The sequence below is a fragment of the Phodopus roborovskii genome, unplaced genomic scaffold (assembly GCF_943737965.1).
Source record: "Phodopus roborovskii unplaced genomic scaffold, PHOROB, whole genome shotgun sequence".
Classification (NCBI taxonomy): Eukaryota; Metazoa; Chordata; class Mammalia; order Rodentia; family Cricetidae; genus Phodopus; species Phodopus roborovskii.
Window position 1 is genome coordinate 19,977,623 of NW_026126461.1, and position 16,929 is coordinate 19,994,551.

Here is a 16,929-nt window from a genome sequence, read left to right on the forward strand (position 1 = left end):
GCATAGGTTAGGGGATGGGTGTAACAAGTCTTTCTTTGTCCCACCAGATCTCAAATAATGACACGGAGACTTCTTATTAATTATGAAAGCTCTGCCTATAGCTTAGGCTTGTTTCTAACTTGTTCTTATAATTTAAATTACCCATTGATATTTATCTATGTTCTATCATGTGGCTCGTGGCTGTTATTGCCCCTCTGGTACATCCCACCTTCTCTGGGTCTCCTGGCTTATCCACCTTTCTTCTTTCCAGAGTCCTCCCTGTCTCCAGAAGTCCTGCCTCTACCTCTTGCCTAGCTATTGACCAGTCATCTTTTTTATCAAACCAATCACAGCAATTCATTTTCACACATTGTTCAAATATTCCACAATATTTGGAAGACTGTGATTGGAATATATTGTATGAATTTTTTTTCAATTAAAAAAGTAAAAAAAAAAATTAGTAACTGCCGAACAGATTTTCTTATCTAGAAGGAATGACTTTGCAATGTCACTCTAAGGGAAGTATTTGTATGAGCTATGCCTTAAGAGAGAGACTCACCCTATTTCAGATGGAATTAAAATTTATACTTGTGTTTGTTGTAAATATGTTTTTCCAGTGTTAACATCTAAATTGCCACAGATCCCATTGATATGTCCATATAGGTGGTTTAAGAATGATGGCCCCAAACATTTGCTGGATTCTGTCCTTTCAAGGCAAGAATGAAAGAAAACATTTCTTCAGCACAGATACCCTTAGCTATGGATATCTCATCCCATGATCCGGGTTTACATGGAGCTTGAAGCTAATTTCTGGTCTGATCCCATTTTGGCTTGACATGGTTTAGTAGCTAAGCATTTCATAGGTATCAAGGAGTCTAAATTTGGATGGAATATGTAAAGTATGGTTGATTTACAAACAAATTCATTTTCCTTTCCTCTGAATATAAATAAGGCTTACAGAATCTCTCATGTAGTTTGAGCTTCCAGATTACAAATAATGACATGGAGACTTATTATTAATTGTGAAGGCTCATCTGTTGCTTAGGTTTGTTCTTAACTCATTCTCATAACTTACATTAACACATGATTTTGCTTTTTAATCTTTTATTTATTTATTTTTTGCCCACCTTTAATCCAAGCACTAAAGAGACAATCTATATCTTCAATAAAGCAATTAGTAAGAGCAAGCCACCCTAAATTAATATAAAATACTTTCCCATGATTTTTGTTAAATTGTAATTATATTTATTATGAAAATAAGCATATTTAGAGTGTACACTTACAACACACACACACACACACACACACACACACAAATTAAATGAATGCTGACTTGATTATGTAGAATTCAATAATACACAGGGAATCGTGCCAGCTTAGATGAGGTTTAGCTACTTAACACTTAATGTATGTTTGATGAAGTATTTGATTAATGTTTCTTTGTTAAATATTTATTCTTATTTTACATATTGATCCCAATTATCTCTCCCTCTCATCATCTCATGCCCCCCACAGAACCTCCATCCTACCCCAATTCACTCCCTGGAAAAGGTGAGGTCATCCATGATGGATCATCAAAATCTGTCAGGTCATTTGGGATAGGGCCTAGGTTCTCTCCACTGTGTCTCTAGGCTAGGGGAATATCGCTCATGGAGAAAAAGCTCCCAAAGTCCATTCCTGCACTAGGGATACAGCCTGGTTCTGCTGTCATAGATCCCATAGACTGCCCCTCCTAACTGAGGGGAAGAAGAGGAGGGGAGAGGAGAACACGAGAGAGCAGGAAGATTGAGTCAGGCAGAGTAGAGGGCAGAAAGAAAAGAGATATCATAATAGAGGGAGCCATTACAGGTTTAAAGTGCAATCTGGAAGTAGGAAAATGTCCAGAGATCTACAAAGATGACCCCAACTAACAATCTAAGCAATAGTGGAGAGACTACCTTAAAAGTCCTTCCCCAATAATGAGATTGACGACTACCTTATATGCCATCCTAGAATCTTCATCCAGTAGCTGATGGAAGCAGAAGCAGACACCCACAGCTAAACACTGAGCCAAATTCCTGGAATCCAGTTGCAGAGAGGGAGGAGTGTTGAGCAAAAGGGTCAAGACCAGGCTGGAGAAACACAGAAACAGCTGACCTGAACAAGGGGGATCTCATGGACCTCAGTCTGATAGCTCAGAAGCCAGCATAGGACCAACATAGACCCCTTCATGATTTTATCCCACTAATTGTATGCATCAATAATACACTTCTTTTCTCAATATGATTCCAACTATCCACTGCTCCGGCAACTTTTAATATATGAGTGGGCTTCTCATTCTGCCTGTGAGTAAATCTTTTCATGCTTACATTTCTGTCTCCCAACGTACCCACCATAATGCTTAAGTTGTGTAGTGATTTATCTATAAATGACTGGCTTTTTTTGACATGAGGTATACACAACTATTCTGTTTCATGATTGCAATATACATGAGCTATTCGATATTTTATTGTAAAATGTCATTTGTATTAGATAATTTTGCCATACTGTCAGGTAATATTAGTTTTCTGAGCACATTTAAAATAGGCCAAATTAGAAATCCATCTTTCTTAAGGTTGTATTAAATCCCATTTCAACTTATGCTGTTTCCAATTTGCAGTGTGTTTATTTGGGGCACACAACATTGTGAACAGAAGCATTATGTATATCCTTTTCCTGAAAGAAAAAAGAGAAAATCCAGAGATGATCCTTTATTTTTACTAAGAGCTGTCTCTTCATACAAGCTGTTGATTCAGTACAATCAATTATCATTTTTTTCTTATATTGTGAATGAATACTAACTATTCAAGACTTAGTATCGCCTAAGTAATAGAACAGATGTTAGAACCAAAGACTAATTTCTCCAACAGTGTGTTTATTGTGGCTTTTCTGCTTCCATCTGCACAACTCTTCTTTGTGTGGTTTTACTGTTGAGCACTGTGTAATCTTCTGATTATTGGTGGTTTGAAGAAAGATCTGAAAAATTAGTGTAGATTCATGATTCCTGAAATGGTAGAAACAACAAATGAACTTTATTTAATTTTAATTTTTTAAATTTTATCTTTGAGGTTATAATATAATCATAACATTTCTCCATTTCCTTTCCTCCCTTCAAACCTTTGCATGTGCTACTCCCCTGTCTCTGTCAAATTCAAAACAATCCCATACCTAAGGCTCGGGGGATAATGGTTGTAAGAGACAGAGGATCGGGGAGTTTGCTGTGAGATTGTGTCTCCTAGTTGGATCAGAAGCCACGCTTGTAAAGCCTCACCGACCTGACTACCTAAATGTGAGCTGAACAAAGACATGTCAAAGTGGGCAAGGAAAAGCATACGAGGCCTCACTTTGTCTTTAACATAATTATTTTGTTTTTAATGATGTATATGCACATATTTTTCTGTGTGGGTATATGCATGTAACTGAAGGTGCCTGTGGAGGCCAGAAGAGGGCAATGGGCCCCTGAATCTGGAGTTCTAGGTGGTTTTCAGTGTTAACATGGGCGTCGGGAACCAGATGGATTTCTGCAGGAGTGATACACACTCCTAACTGTGGAGTCATCTCTCTAGCCCCAGGGTTGTGTTTTGTAACCTTTCAACCTATGATCATGTGTTTACTTTGACATGGAATTCTCCCTCTTCTTTTTTTTTATAAATATTGGTAATATATTAAATAACAATGAAAGTTACATTGATGGTTCTGATTGTAAAATTTTTAAGGTTGTAGACACAAATCATTATTACACATTATTTAAAAAGGTTCTTACTCTAAGAATTTCATACAAGATATTGTTAATTATAGTCTTTCCTCTTCATCAATTTCTCCCAGATCCCCCATAACCCAACTTCATGTTCTTTGCTCTCTAAACCAGAAAAACCAAACCAAACAGAATAAAAAAACCCACAAAAATCTGATTTGGTTTTTTCTCTAAAAATTTATTTTAAATTTTTGTGTGTGGGTGGTTTGCCTGCATGTATGTCTGTACATTACATGTGTACATTACCTGTGGAGGCCAGAAGATAGTGTTGGATTCTAGGAACTAGAACTATAGGCAATTATTTTAGCTATCATGTGGTTGATAGGAATTGATTTGGGTACTCTGGAAGAGAATCCAGTGCTCTTACTCTTGAGCTATCTTTCCAGCTCTGGTTTGCATCCTTATATAACATAGTATTTAAAGTCTTTTATCCTTTTAGTAAAATTTACTGAAAATTCCACTTTTGTTATTTCAACTGTTAATTTTTTGTGGTAGGGCCTCATGTAGCATATGTTGGGTTTAAACTTGCTAAGTACCTAAGGATAACCATGAACCCTTGATCTTTCTACTTCTACCTGCCATATGCTGAAATTATAGGTCTATACTGTCACCATGCCTGGCTAGATACTGGTATTTTGAAACTGAGGAATAATTCTTGAGTATAAATTGAAAAAAATGATAATACACTGCTAACTGATATTGCATGGATATGAATTTTAGATGAAAATGTAAAATAGAATGCAAAAAAGTTAATGTTTAATAATTTATAAAAACACTCCAGGGTATATAATAGTTACCAATGCATTACCAGTGGTTGTAAACATTAACTAAGATCTGAAGAGAAAAACCACAGGATTCATGAAGTTATCAATCGCTGAGTATTGCACAGATAATTGGTGAGCAAGACATCATAAAAAGACAATTGTCAGAAAAATAAACAAGAATTGTCAAATATTTAGCAAACACAGTGAAAGTTTTCAAAAAATTCTAACAGTTGAAAAAAACGCTTAAGACTAAATAAACTTCGGATATGAGATATGATTTCACAGTGCATAAAATTAATAAGATTAGTCAAATGACTGAAATAAAAAGCCACTGAGAACCCTTTGGTTCCCCTTCTTCCTCTGTAAATCCTGAGATTTTACTAGGATCATTCCATGGAACTAATATAATCTTCATCTTTTTCTTTCCCTTACTCTGGACAGTCTCATTTATCCCAGGCCTGGCCTCAAACTTATTATATATCTGAGGAGGACTTTGAACTCCTGGTCCTCCTGTCTCCCTCTCCTGAGTGCTAGGCTTATAGGAATGCACTATCATCCCAAATTTATTGGATTCTGGAAGTCAAACTCAGGGTGTTCATGCATGGTAGGTAACACTTTACTGACTAAGTTACTTGGCCTCTGAATATTCATTTTTAAATGGCTTAGTTCTATGTATTTGGAATTTCAAGTCAGGTCTTGGAATTACCTAACCCCTAAGTTTTATGCCCAATAATCTACTATCTTTTTTTTCTTTCTATTTACTTAAATCCATTGCAAGATATGATGTTATCATCACATTATTCTAATCTTTCCTGTTTCATATTTGTGGCTGAAATAGACCTTGCTTCAGAACCTTGTCTCCATAGACATCTTATTTTCATGTGACTTTCAATTCTAGAGAGACTCTTTTGCTTTACTGACTCCATGCCTTTGCCCTGGTCCATTTTCTCCTTTAGGAATCTCAGTCTTCCATCATGAATAATGAATACCATATCCACAGTTCAAGTGTCATGACTACTCTTATTTGACATCTGAACAGAGTCTATTAATGAACAACTATTTGTCTTAGTTTCCTGACCTTAACTTTTGTAATTCATATATAGAAAACAGTTTTTAATTAATCCGTACTGCAAAATTATTTTGTCACTAAGTTAAAAAGAAAAAAAAAACTTAATCTAAAATACATGATGACTCAGTATTTAAGAGTGCTTGTTGCTGTTCCAGAGGGCACAGATTTGATTCCTAGCACCCGCGTGGTGGGTAACAATTGTCTGTCGCTCCATTTTAAGGGGGTTTAACACCCTTTTCTGGGCACTATGGCCACCAGGCATGCACATGGCACATAGACATGCCTACAGGCAAAACACCCATATCCATAAAATAAAAAAATAAAGAAATCTAAAGTATGTGGATGCAAATAAAGGTAATTAAAATATGATTATGATAGACTTGTGGATCAGGTGATTTATAGCTATAAAACTGCACAAATAATGCCCTGAACAGCTCTGTTCTTCTTTTTCTTATTGACACCCATGATGGGAATAGGATTAAGAACATTTTAAAGCTTTCATACAATTCCACATTGCCAATATGACTGCATAAACCTTATTGGAATAGGTACTGAGAATCATTATTAGAGAATGTGGCGTAGAGGAAACAACAATGTGTCTTTTCCCTTAAGAGGGAAGACACATCAGATGGAGCCTAATCTGACTAAAAGGTAAAATGGAACTGCTTTGTGCTGAATAACAATCACACTCTACCCTTTTTATTTGAGTAATTAATGAGTCAACATCATTCTCCTAATCAGGTAATTAAAATAAATAAAAGAATGAATAATTAGGTCCTCAACCTATGAGACATAACCCAATTATTATGAGCCCTTAAAATAGACAGTGCATTTCCAGCTAGCATTCCATTCATTGTACAAAATGAATTAAAGTACTCTGGGACTCTGCATTTTCAGAACTTTTAGAAGAGGCATTTAAATAAACAAATCGACATGGGTGATTATGTTAAATGCTACACCTAGGTCTTTAAAATGTTTATTTTATTTTATATGCACATCTGTAGGCCTGGATATATGTATGTGTACCATGTGCATGCAGAACCCAGTGGAACTCAGAAGAGTAATTTCACCCTCTAGAAATAGAGTTATAGGTGGTTGAGTCACCATATAGGTAGATGCTGGGAACCAAACGTGAGTCCTCTGTAAGAACAGTATGTTTTCTTAACCATTGAGCTACCTCTCAAGTACACACACACACACACACACACACACACACACACACACCTATGTCTTAAAGCTCTTTATAAATACAATAAGATCATTCATGTATTTCTTATGTAATCCAACTTAAATCAAATTAAGTTATTTACTCTGATTCATAAGAATGTATGTTTCTAGAGCCTGAAAAGTGCTGTGAAGTTTAAGTTGAGTCTGCCTGTTTTTTTTATGGTACTGGTGTGTGTGTGTGTGTGTGTGTGTGTGTGTGTGTGTGTGTGTGTGTGTGTGTGTGTTGTAGGCTTGGATGTAAAGATGCTAAGTTTTTGTCAGAGAAGTACTATTAGAACTGATTATGACTGTGGTTATTGGAGTGTTGGCCCTTAAGGCTTGCTAGGCCTCCCTCTAGGACTCTCCAGAATTTGTTGTCTCTGTTCAGCTCTCTGCTTTGGTTGTTTCTGCCTATAGTGGCTATGTACAGCTCTTCAGCTGACTACTGATAAATACCAATACTTCTGCCTTTCCTCTGCAATGTTAGCAGCTCAGGCTCAGATAAAACTCAAAAGTAGCTAATAAAATGCCGATTAAGGGAAGCCTTTTTATTGTGCTTAATATGGTACAGGAGGTGTGCATTGACAGACTTGGGAAGTGAACTAAAAAGCTTGCTTGTATGTCTAGAAAGGGGTGTATGGCAAGAATGTTTGCATCAATCATGATACAGCCCATTATGCAAATGAAGGATTGTATTTGAACCAATCATAGGCCTTTGATAGACCTCCAGAGGATGTGTTTTTTCAGTTCTGGCTTGGGTAAAAATGTTGCTGGGATTCATTTTGTTTTATAATGGCAAAAACTCTGGCATAAGCGATCTGAAGCAGTTCTTTCTGCCTTGAATAGTGCATTCTGTAGCCAGTATCTGTGGTACAATATTAGCTTCATCATAGCATCTGCAGAGTACTCAAAGCAGCTATGCTGCCATAATTGACAGTCTAGGCATTTGCTAACTGCTAGGATGACGGTCCTTTTGAGGATATTATTGTATTTTAAATTCCAAGGTTTTAGTTTTGTGAGTGCACCTAGGTTAAGTATGGAGTAGTAAGAACACACACATTTCACACCTATCTCATTATCATGACTATTCCCTTCCTTTTGGTCTTTAAGAATTGGGCTGATGTAGTAGAGTGATCAAGAACGTGAGTGGTCTATGGCAGAGAGGAACAGCACATGTACATGAGCACTGGCTCCTTTTTGTATCTGTTTTGAGACTACTTCAAAGTTTGCTTCCAAATTGTTTGTGAATTTCATCAAATAATTCAACAAAAATACCCTAAAGTCTGTTAGAGAATTCCAACCCCAGTGCCATCTTTGTTTTGTCATTGGTTAATTATCTTTCTCCACATGAATTTATCTGGTTCCTTGTTTGCAGAGTAATTTTGGATTGTTTCATATGTGAACACTTCACCTGTAGATTCAGAGAGATTCTACATATTTATGTCTCAGTTCCTTAGTCCTCAGTCTAAGGAACTGAAACATAAATATGTAGAATCTATATTGATATGCTTTTACAAGTGTTAGGCAAGGTGGGCTTACAATTATACAAGCTCTTGGTAGATAATCAACTACTGTTATTGATAGATGATTTATTTACTTTAGTTATAAATTAACTTCTAATAGAATTTTAGCTTTTGTGTCAAGATCTTTTTTTTTTTTTTTTTTTTTTGAATGTGAGTAAGACTAACACATTGTTATGGTCCTCAAAGCTCAAAAGATAAAGACATTACGTCCTAGTTACTTAGAGCATTAAGCTATACTATATATTAATGTGCTCTGAAGTCGCATGAGAGTAGGCTGTATGCCACTACTCAGTTTAGTCACAATCTATAGGAAGGTGTTCAGCACTTCTAGATTCACTCCTTTGTCTACCCAATGCAGTACATGAATGAAAGCTTCCTGTCTTCTAAGTTCCTGGAAATAGCTTTCTCTGTCTTACAGGAGGAAGCTGTGCTTACTGTCACAGAGGGTGGGGATTGTTGAAACATAGGAAGAACGGAACCCATTATCAGAAGCCCCTGGTGTTGGGGCTAGGAATCAGTGTTCTCAGATCACATGGTTGTGTCCAATGGGCAGGAAGAGCTGATTCCCAAATAGAAATCTGAGGCAATAGCTACCAATAGAAAGTTGAATGGATACTAGATGGCAAAACAGTGTTCACTGGAGTCCTCTTCAAACTCTGAATCATGAAAGCAGATTTGATGCTAGCTATCCTTTCAGACACCCAGAAAGCAAGATGGTTCCAAGGATGCTATAGTATTTCTGGAGACAAATGCAGCCCAAATTCATCCCAAATAGTATCTTGTAGTATGTTACACAGCATTCCATTCTCCTTAGTTCCCTGTGCTCCTCTGGTTTTAGTTTGTATATGCTTCACATGGGTATACAGAGCTGTTCACCACGCCTGAAACTGAAAGTTTTCTCTTTGTGTGTTGAAACAAGAATTTTCCTTTTTGAATGTGTACCATTGTTCAGGCCCTTCTGTGGGATGCACAAAAAAAAAAAAATCAACTCTTCTTAATCTCCTTCCCAAATTGGCAACCAAACCAAAAGAAAACCATGTGCCTTATGTAGCTTTAGATGCAAGTAAAGGGGAGTGTTGTTTTACCTTCATATGTGTGTGTCCATCTCCTTTCTTAGTGTGTCCATATTTGCTACTTGCTGAAACTCTAAGCTGTATGCAGTTCTCATGCTCATCATATGTCTTACACCTTCATGTCTCCTTTCATCTTGCATTGTCTCACAGAACATATCTATGTACCAAAATAAAAATATTGATGTGTCTCCCAGGCTCAGTTTTGGCCCCAGTAAGTGACTCCTTTACCCTTTTTTCTTTATGGTGTTCTTCATTGGCCATTCCCATGTATGATAGTACTTTTGGTTTGTCAGTTAGTCTCATCTACTAGTAAATGTAGCCAGTGATTAGCAAGGAGTATTCAGTCAGTAAGTATTGCTCATTAAAATAAGCATTCATTCATTCATTTGTTGTATCCATTTAACTTAACAAACTTTATGAAGGCATACTTATATTGTGATAAGATGTAGTGATAAATATTATACCCATAACCTATCATCATGTGATAAACACTGTTGCTAATGTTTACTCTTTACAAAATATATTCACAGATGATTTACAGAGGAATATTTAATGATAAGCATGGCTTTTTAATATTCAGCTTTGCCCTTATAAACTGCGAGAAAGAAGGAATTAGTGAGATGAAGGGGAAAAACAATCAGAGGAGTAAATGAGAAATAAGAAGTAAAAAGGGGTTAAATACAATGAGAGAGGAGGATAAAAACCTGAAAGTATATTATTTGAAAAAATGATGTTTATTATGCTTGTGTATGTATTTTCATGTTTACTTGAAAGTAAAACTGAAATGAAATTATCTTAAAAATGACAAATGGGTACTATAAATTATCCATATTTTCCACAGCCAGAGCTCCATCCTGGTGTCTGTAAATGATTTGTATGCCTTATGGCAAGCATGCCCCATTGGGCACAATTATATGATTGTTTATTGAATAATTGCTCTCCTTGTCAAGTGTGTGATTGAATATTTGCCTGCTCCCTGTAATATTTGCACTGAGTAATTGTCGGCTGTGGGTAATACCTTTACTTAGTAATTGCTTGTTCTGAATAATATTTTCACTGAATCATTTCCCATTCAGCATATTTTATTGAATGATTTCCTTGTTGTGAGTCATGTTACTATAAGTTTGATGAGTGTGACTTGCTGAACTTTATTTTTCTTTACATTATAAGTTAGAGTCTAGATATGAAACTTACTAAGCCCTTGCCTACACTTTCTCTAGGCTGCTCAAATGTTATATAGCAACTTTCTATTTCTAAATTGTTTTCTAGTGGTGTGAAACTTTGGAGTGAAATGCTACAATCAAAGAAAAATAAGTTGAAATTCTTCATTTTGGAGGAAAAATAGCCAAGGATTAGAAAAAAAGAGTAGTCTAACTCAGATATGTGTAAACATTTTGGCTAAGTTGTCCCAGAAGGTGACTTAGAGATGTCTGGAATCAGTTTTAATGCCTAATATTGACCAATTTCATTACAGACAGAATAAAAACTCATATAAATGGAAGTAGCATGAACTGGGTACTTATTAAACACCAAATACAGAGCAAATATAAGAAGGAAATGATCATCCTTTCAATCACCATGAGTTAAACCTCTCATATTTTATAATTTAAAATGAGTTTTAGAAATGAACAACTTGGAAAATCCGTCCTATCTTCACCTTTTAGTTACTTGTTTCTATCATTTAGAAGTGGATGCAGCAGGTTTCCAAGCTATCAAACTGGAGTCCATGAGCTCCCCCTTGTTCAGGTCAGCTTTTTCTGTGGGTTTCTCCAGCCTGGTCTTGACCCCTTTGCTCATCACTTCTCCCTCTCTGCAACTGTATTCCAGGAGTTCTGCTCAGTGTTTAGCTATGGGTGTCTGCTTCTGCTTCCATCAGCTGCTGGATGAAGGCTCTATGATGGCATATAAGGTAGTCATCAATCCCATTATCTGGGAAGGGCATTTAAGGTAGTCTCTCTACTATTGCTTAGATTCTTAGTTGAGGGTCATCCTTGAACCTACCCAGACTCCCTGAATGTGGGTGTCAGTTAGGAGGCCTGGGCAGCCTTTGGGTCCTCTGGTAATGGATCAGTTTTTATCCCTAGTATACAAATGGACTTTGGGTGCTCATTCCACATAGAGTGATACTCTCTCAGCCTAGACACATGGGGTAGGGCCCTAGGCCCTGATTCAAATGATATGACAGACTTTGAAGATTTTCCATGGAAGACCAAGGTGTGGGAAGTGAGATTGACATGTCAAACAAGCTTGTTTCAAATTTAAATAAAAAATTATTGGAAGAAGAAGAAGTAGTAGTGGTAGATGGAACAGATAGGTAGGTAGGTAGGTAGGTAGGTAGATAGAAAGATAGATAGTAGGAAGACATTGCTTTGAAATGCTTGTTTTCTTTAAGGAAAAACACAGTAAAGTTGTCTGGTTGTGGCTTGCTATAAATTGGAATTTTCTTTTGTAAACCCCATACTCACTTTTTATTAAGTGTGGCACCATCCTATATTTCATGACCCCTGTGCAACTGGTCTGTGGTCTTGAACCAAATCTTTGTTCCCTCTTATCAGTGCCACTGTAGCTCCATAAGATCTTTTGCAGCATCTGACTACTAATTCCACAGATTTTCATGGCAACGTACAGCTCCTGAAGTCACCCTTGCACTCATGAACTGCAGTTTCCTCTCCTGGGTGTGGCTTCTTCCTAGCAGGCACTAGAATCATGGGAGAATTACAATAGACTGGGACCGGGAAGTTCCCACTGTCAGTCCAAATTTGACATATCTTTTTGTTTAAATATCAACCCTCGAAATGTAGTATATGAAATTTCAATTAAAATATAAGCATCACTTCCAATTTGAATAAAAGTGCAGTTGTTACATATCACTGTTGGTTATTGACTATTTCTTAGAGAGATATACTCACAGGTTAGTTGTTTTTGTGTCAGTAAATTAATAGGGGGATAAAATATCCCTGATGAAATATAAGGAAGCCTACTTTTATTTATGTTATCTTTAAATTTTACATTGTGTCAGTTTCACACATGTATTCAAGGTGTTTAGATCATAACCACCCTCAACTACAATTTCTACAGAATCATCCTCCCACATCCCTTCTTAACATCTTGTTCTCTCTCTCTCTCTCTCTCATCTGTTTATTCTAATTAGTGTAAGCACAGGGATATAGGACCTCCCACTGGTGTATTGGCAACCTACCATGAGCTACACATATCAGCTATCGAGCCCTTTGAGCCTCTCTTCTATCCATGCTGGAGTGTTGACTGACTTGATCTTGTGGAAGTAGCTACAGTGCTGTAAGTTCATGAGTAAAATATCCCTGCTGTATTCAAAAGAGGATTTATTTCTTATTGGATGATTTTCCAAAATATTACTATCCAGTACCTCCTCTTGAATATACAGGATTATCTATTAGATTATTTGATGCCAAGTTTATACATGCTCACTTCCTTATAAGGAGTTCTATTTCTTATTGGTCCAGTACACAGGCCATTTGTTTGAAAGATAGTATACAAATCCATTTCTAAGGAGACTCTAGTGAAACAAGAACACTTAGCATGGCTAAGTGAAAACATCACATGATATGAATAGTCTAGAGAACAGTAAGCTATGTCTTTCAGGGACTATAAAATATTTAATATTTTGGCCCTACTATTATGTAAGTATTTTATTCTAGATGTTAATTTCTTAGTATAAAATGCCTCTGAATTCTTTTTAAAAAATGGAATATGCCCACTACTACTTGTCAGCTTCTAGTGTAGACACTTGGTAGTATCATTGAACAAAGTGGAGTTTGTGTTCTAATATGTTAAATGGATGAATAATAAACAGTAATTATGTGCAAATGAACAAAATGAGTTGAATAATAATAATCAGGAAAAAATAGAATTAAGGAATTACATCTTTAAAGAAGTTGTTTATAATTTGTGTGTATGTATATATGTTTGGGTGTGCATAATTTTTTTCACACATACACAAGTCAGAGAACAATTTTGTAGAGTCAGTTATTTCTTCCCACCTTCACCTGGACTCCAAGGATTGAACTTGAGTTACTAGGCTTACATAGCACTATCCTGTACCTGTTGACCCATCTTGTCATCCCCAGGAATTACAATTTGTAATAAGACTTTTAGTATAAACCTTAATTTAGGAAATCATCAGTAATCACAAACTTGAAGAGAAATGCATGATACATGGATGTCCAATGGAGTAATCTGCAATCCTAAGTATATTCCTTGGTATATTCCATAAGAGTTACAAGCCAACTGGACCTGGGGGGGATTAAGAATGAATGGAAGTCAGAGAAAGAAACCATGATATCAGAAAAGTGATATTCCAGACACCTAGGGTCAGCCATGTTGGTGTTCACAAGGACTTTGATTCTTAAGCTGAATGAAATTAGGACCCATTACAAATTATAGAGAGAAAATTTGTCACAAATTGGCATTTGAGAATGATCACTCTTGTTACTGTGTTGAAAATAGCCTACAAGGAGGAAATGGCTGAGTTTGAATGACCAGTTAGGAAAAATGGTAGGCTGAACAGTGACAAACCCGGGCTCTGAAACACACTTGGTTGAGATTTTTTTAGATAACTAAATAGAGATTTGAGTAGGTGGTTGGATATGAAAGCATGGAGTTTGCATAGAGCCATTTGGCTGCTGATCTAAATTTGGGCATTATTGGCATGTATTTGGCATTAAAAGCCTGAGACAAAATGAGATCACCAAGGAAGGAAATGTAAATAGAGAGCTACAGGCTGATTATTTGGGAAATATATTATATATTTGAGAGAAACTTTGTATATGAAAGTAACCATTGCAATAATATACAAATCTATCAAGGATACTGATGTTGAAAAATAAGGAACTTTGTATGTCAGTGAAGTCATCCCTAGACTCAGACCCCCTGAACATGGGTCTCAGTTAGAAGGCCTGGGCAGTCTAAGGGACCTCTGGCAGTGGAACCAGGATGTATCCCTGGTGCACAATAGGACTTTGGAAGCACATTCTCCATGGAGGGATAATTCCTTAACCTAGAGGCAGGAGGGAGGGCCTAGTCCCTACTCCAAATGACTTGACAGATTTTTTTGCCCCCTCCTGGAAGGCACCATCCTCTCTGTGGAGTGCAGGAGGGGGAAATGGGATGGGAGGGTTGTTGAGGGGGCATGAGAGAAAGGGAGAGAGGGAGGGAGAGAGGAAGGGAGAGAGGGAGGGAGGGAGAGAGGAAGGGAGAGAGGGAGGGAGAAAGGGAGGGAAGAGGGAGGGAGAGAAGACTGGGATTGATATGTAAAATAAGAAAAAAAATTAAAAAAGTATTCAGGAAAAATAAATTCCAGTTAAAACCAGTACATATAGCACAACAATGAACATGGATGGGACTATATCACTTGGTTTCTTGGAGTAGTTTTAACCTACATATTCTGTGGTATTCAAGGTTTTCTATGGAAAACATTGAATCAATTCAGAGACTTTCTTCAGAATCATCATATTACATTGCATGTTAAAAAGAATTAGCATCTTTCTTTTTAATCCTAGCCACTTTAAAAGTATTTTAAAGGTCAGGCATAATGGTAAGTGCCTTTAATCTCAGCACTCAGGAAGCAGAGGCAGGTAGATCTCTATGAGTTAAGCCAGCTCTGTCTACATAGTGGGTTCCAGGCCAGCCATGGTTACATAGTGAAACCCTGTCTCAAAAAAAAAAAATTATTGAAACATGGTAACTGAAGGAAATTCATGCCTGACAACTAGTTTTATAGATGATAACGAGTTTTATAGATGATATAACAGCAAGGACAATACGTTATCCCCTTAAAGTAGAGCTTGAGATGGTTTGAAGCAGTGCTTGCTTATATGAATTTGATCATAGGCTAGAATGCTAAGCTGGACTTATAGAGGACTCTGGCCTTGCACATGTGTAATTTGGCTACACATGAATGTGGGGCCATGGTGAGGACCCTCCAATTCATCAGCATTTCTGAAGGACAGTGATGGGCATGGGAATTTAGGCCTCTGAAGTAACAAAGAAAGGAGAAGTTTTGTTCCTTTCTGTTTATGATTTATTTTACAGTCATTATGAAGTCAGGAAGAATTTAGCTTTACTAATACATTTAAAAATGATTGGTAACAATAAAGAAATAGACATTTTAAAATAAAAATTGAAATAACAAGTAAATTTCTACTTGGTTCACATTTTCTTCCTTATTTTTTTTAATGTTTTCTAGCTTTTTATGCTCAAGATTGATGTCAAATTATAGTGTTTGATATAAACTCAACAGGACAGACCTTAAAAGTATATTAATTCAGAAAAAGAATTATATTAAGTTAAAATGTATAAAATTTTACTAAAATGGATCAAAATTTAATTTCCTTTTAAATATAGGATATAGTTTTATTGTTTTTATAAAATGTTCTAAATGCAGCTTTTTCTTTTATGATTTTTAAAGTTTATATTACAGTTTTGTTTTACATGTTAATCCCAGTTCCCTCTCCCTCCCCTTCACCCCTAGCCCCCACTGACCCCCTATCTCATTCCCTTTCTTTTCCCCAGGGAGGGTAAGGCCTTCCATGGGGTAACTTCAAAGTCTGTCATATCATTTGGAGCAGGGCCTAGGCCCTCATGCTTGTGTCTAGGCTGAGAGAGTATCCTTGTATGTGGAATGGGCTCCCAAAATCCATTCTTATACTAGGGATAAATACTGATCCACTACAAGAAGCTCCATAGACTGCCCAGGCCTCCTAACTGACACCCACATTCAGGGATCTGTATTGGTCCTATGCTGGTTTCCCAGCTGTCAACCTAGGGTCCATGAACCCCCCGTTGTTTAGGTCAGCTGTTACTGTGGGTTTCTCAAACCTGGTCTTGACCCCTTTGCTCATCACTCCTCCTCTGCAACTGAATTCTGCTCAGTGTTTAGCTGTTGGTATCTGCTTTTGCTTCCATCAGCTACTAGATGAAGGCTCTAGGATGGCATATAAGGTAGTCATCAATCTCATTATTGAAGAAGGGCCTTTAAGGTAGCCTCTCCACTATTGCTTAGATTCTTAGTTGGGGTCATCTTTCTAGAGCTCTGTACATTTCCTTAGTGCCACATCTCTATGCCTATATTGGCTCCCTCTATTATGGTACCTCTTTTCTTCCTCTCCTGTATTTTTTCCCTACTCAATCTTCCTGTTCCCTCATGGCTTCTGCTGCCCTCCTCTTCTCCTCTTCTCTTTCTCTTAATTCCCTCTCCCCTCCCCCAAATGCTTCCAGTTTGCTCAGGATATCTTGTCCCTTTCCCCTTCTCTGGGGGACCATGTATGTGTCTCTTAGAGTCCTCCTTGCTGCTTCCTAGCTTCTCTGGTGGTTTAGATTGTAATAGGCTGGTAATCCTTTGCTCTGTGTCTAATATCCATATATGTGTGAGTACTCACCATGTTTGTCCTTTTGTAACTGGATTACCTCACCCAGGATGGTTTCTTCTAGTTCCATCCATTTCCCTGCAAATTTCAAGATTCCATTGATTTTTTTCTGCTGAGTGGTACTACATTGTATAAATGTA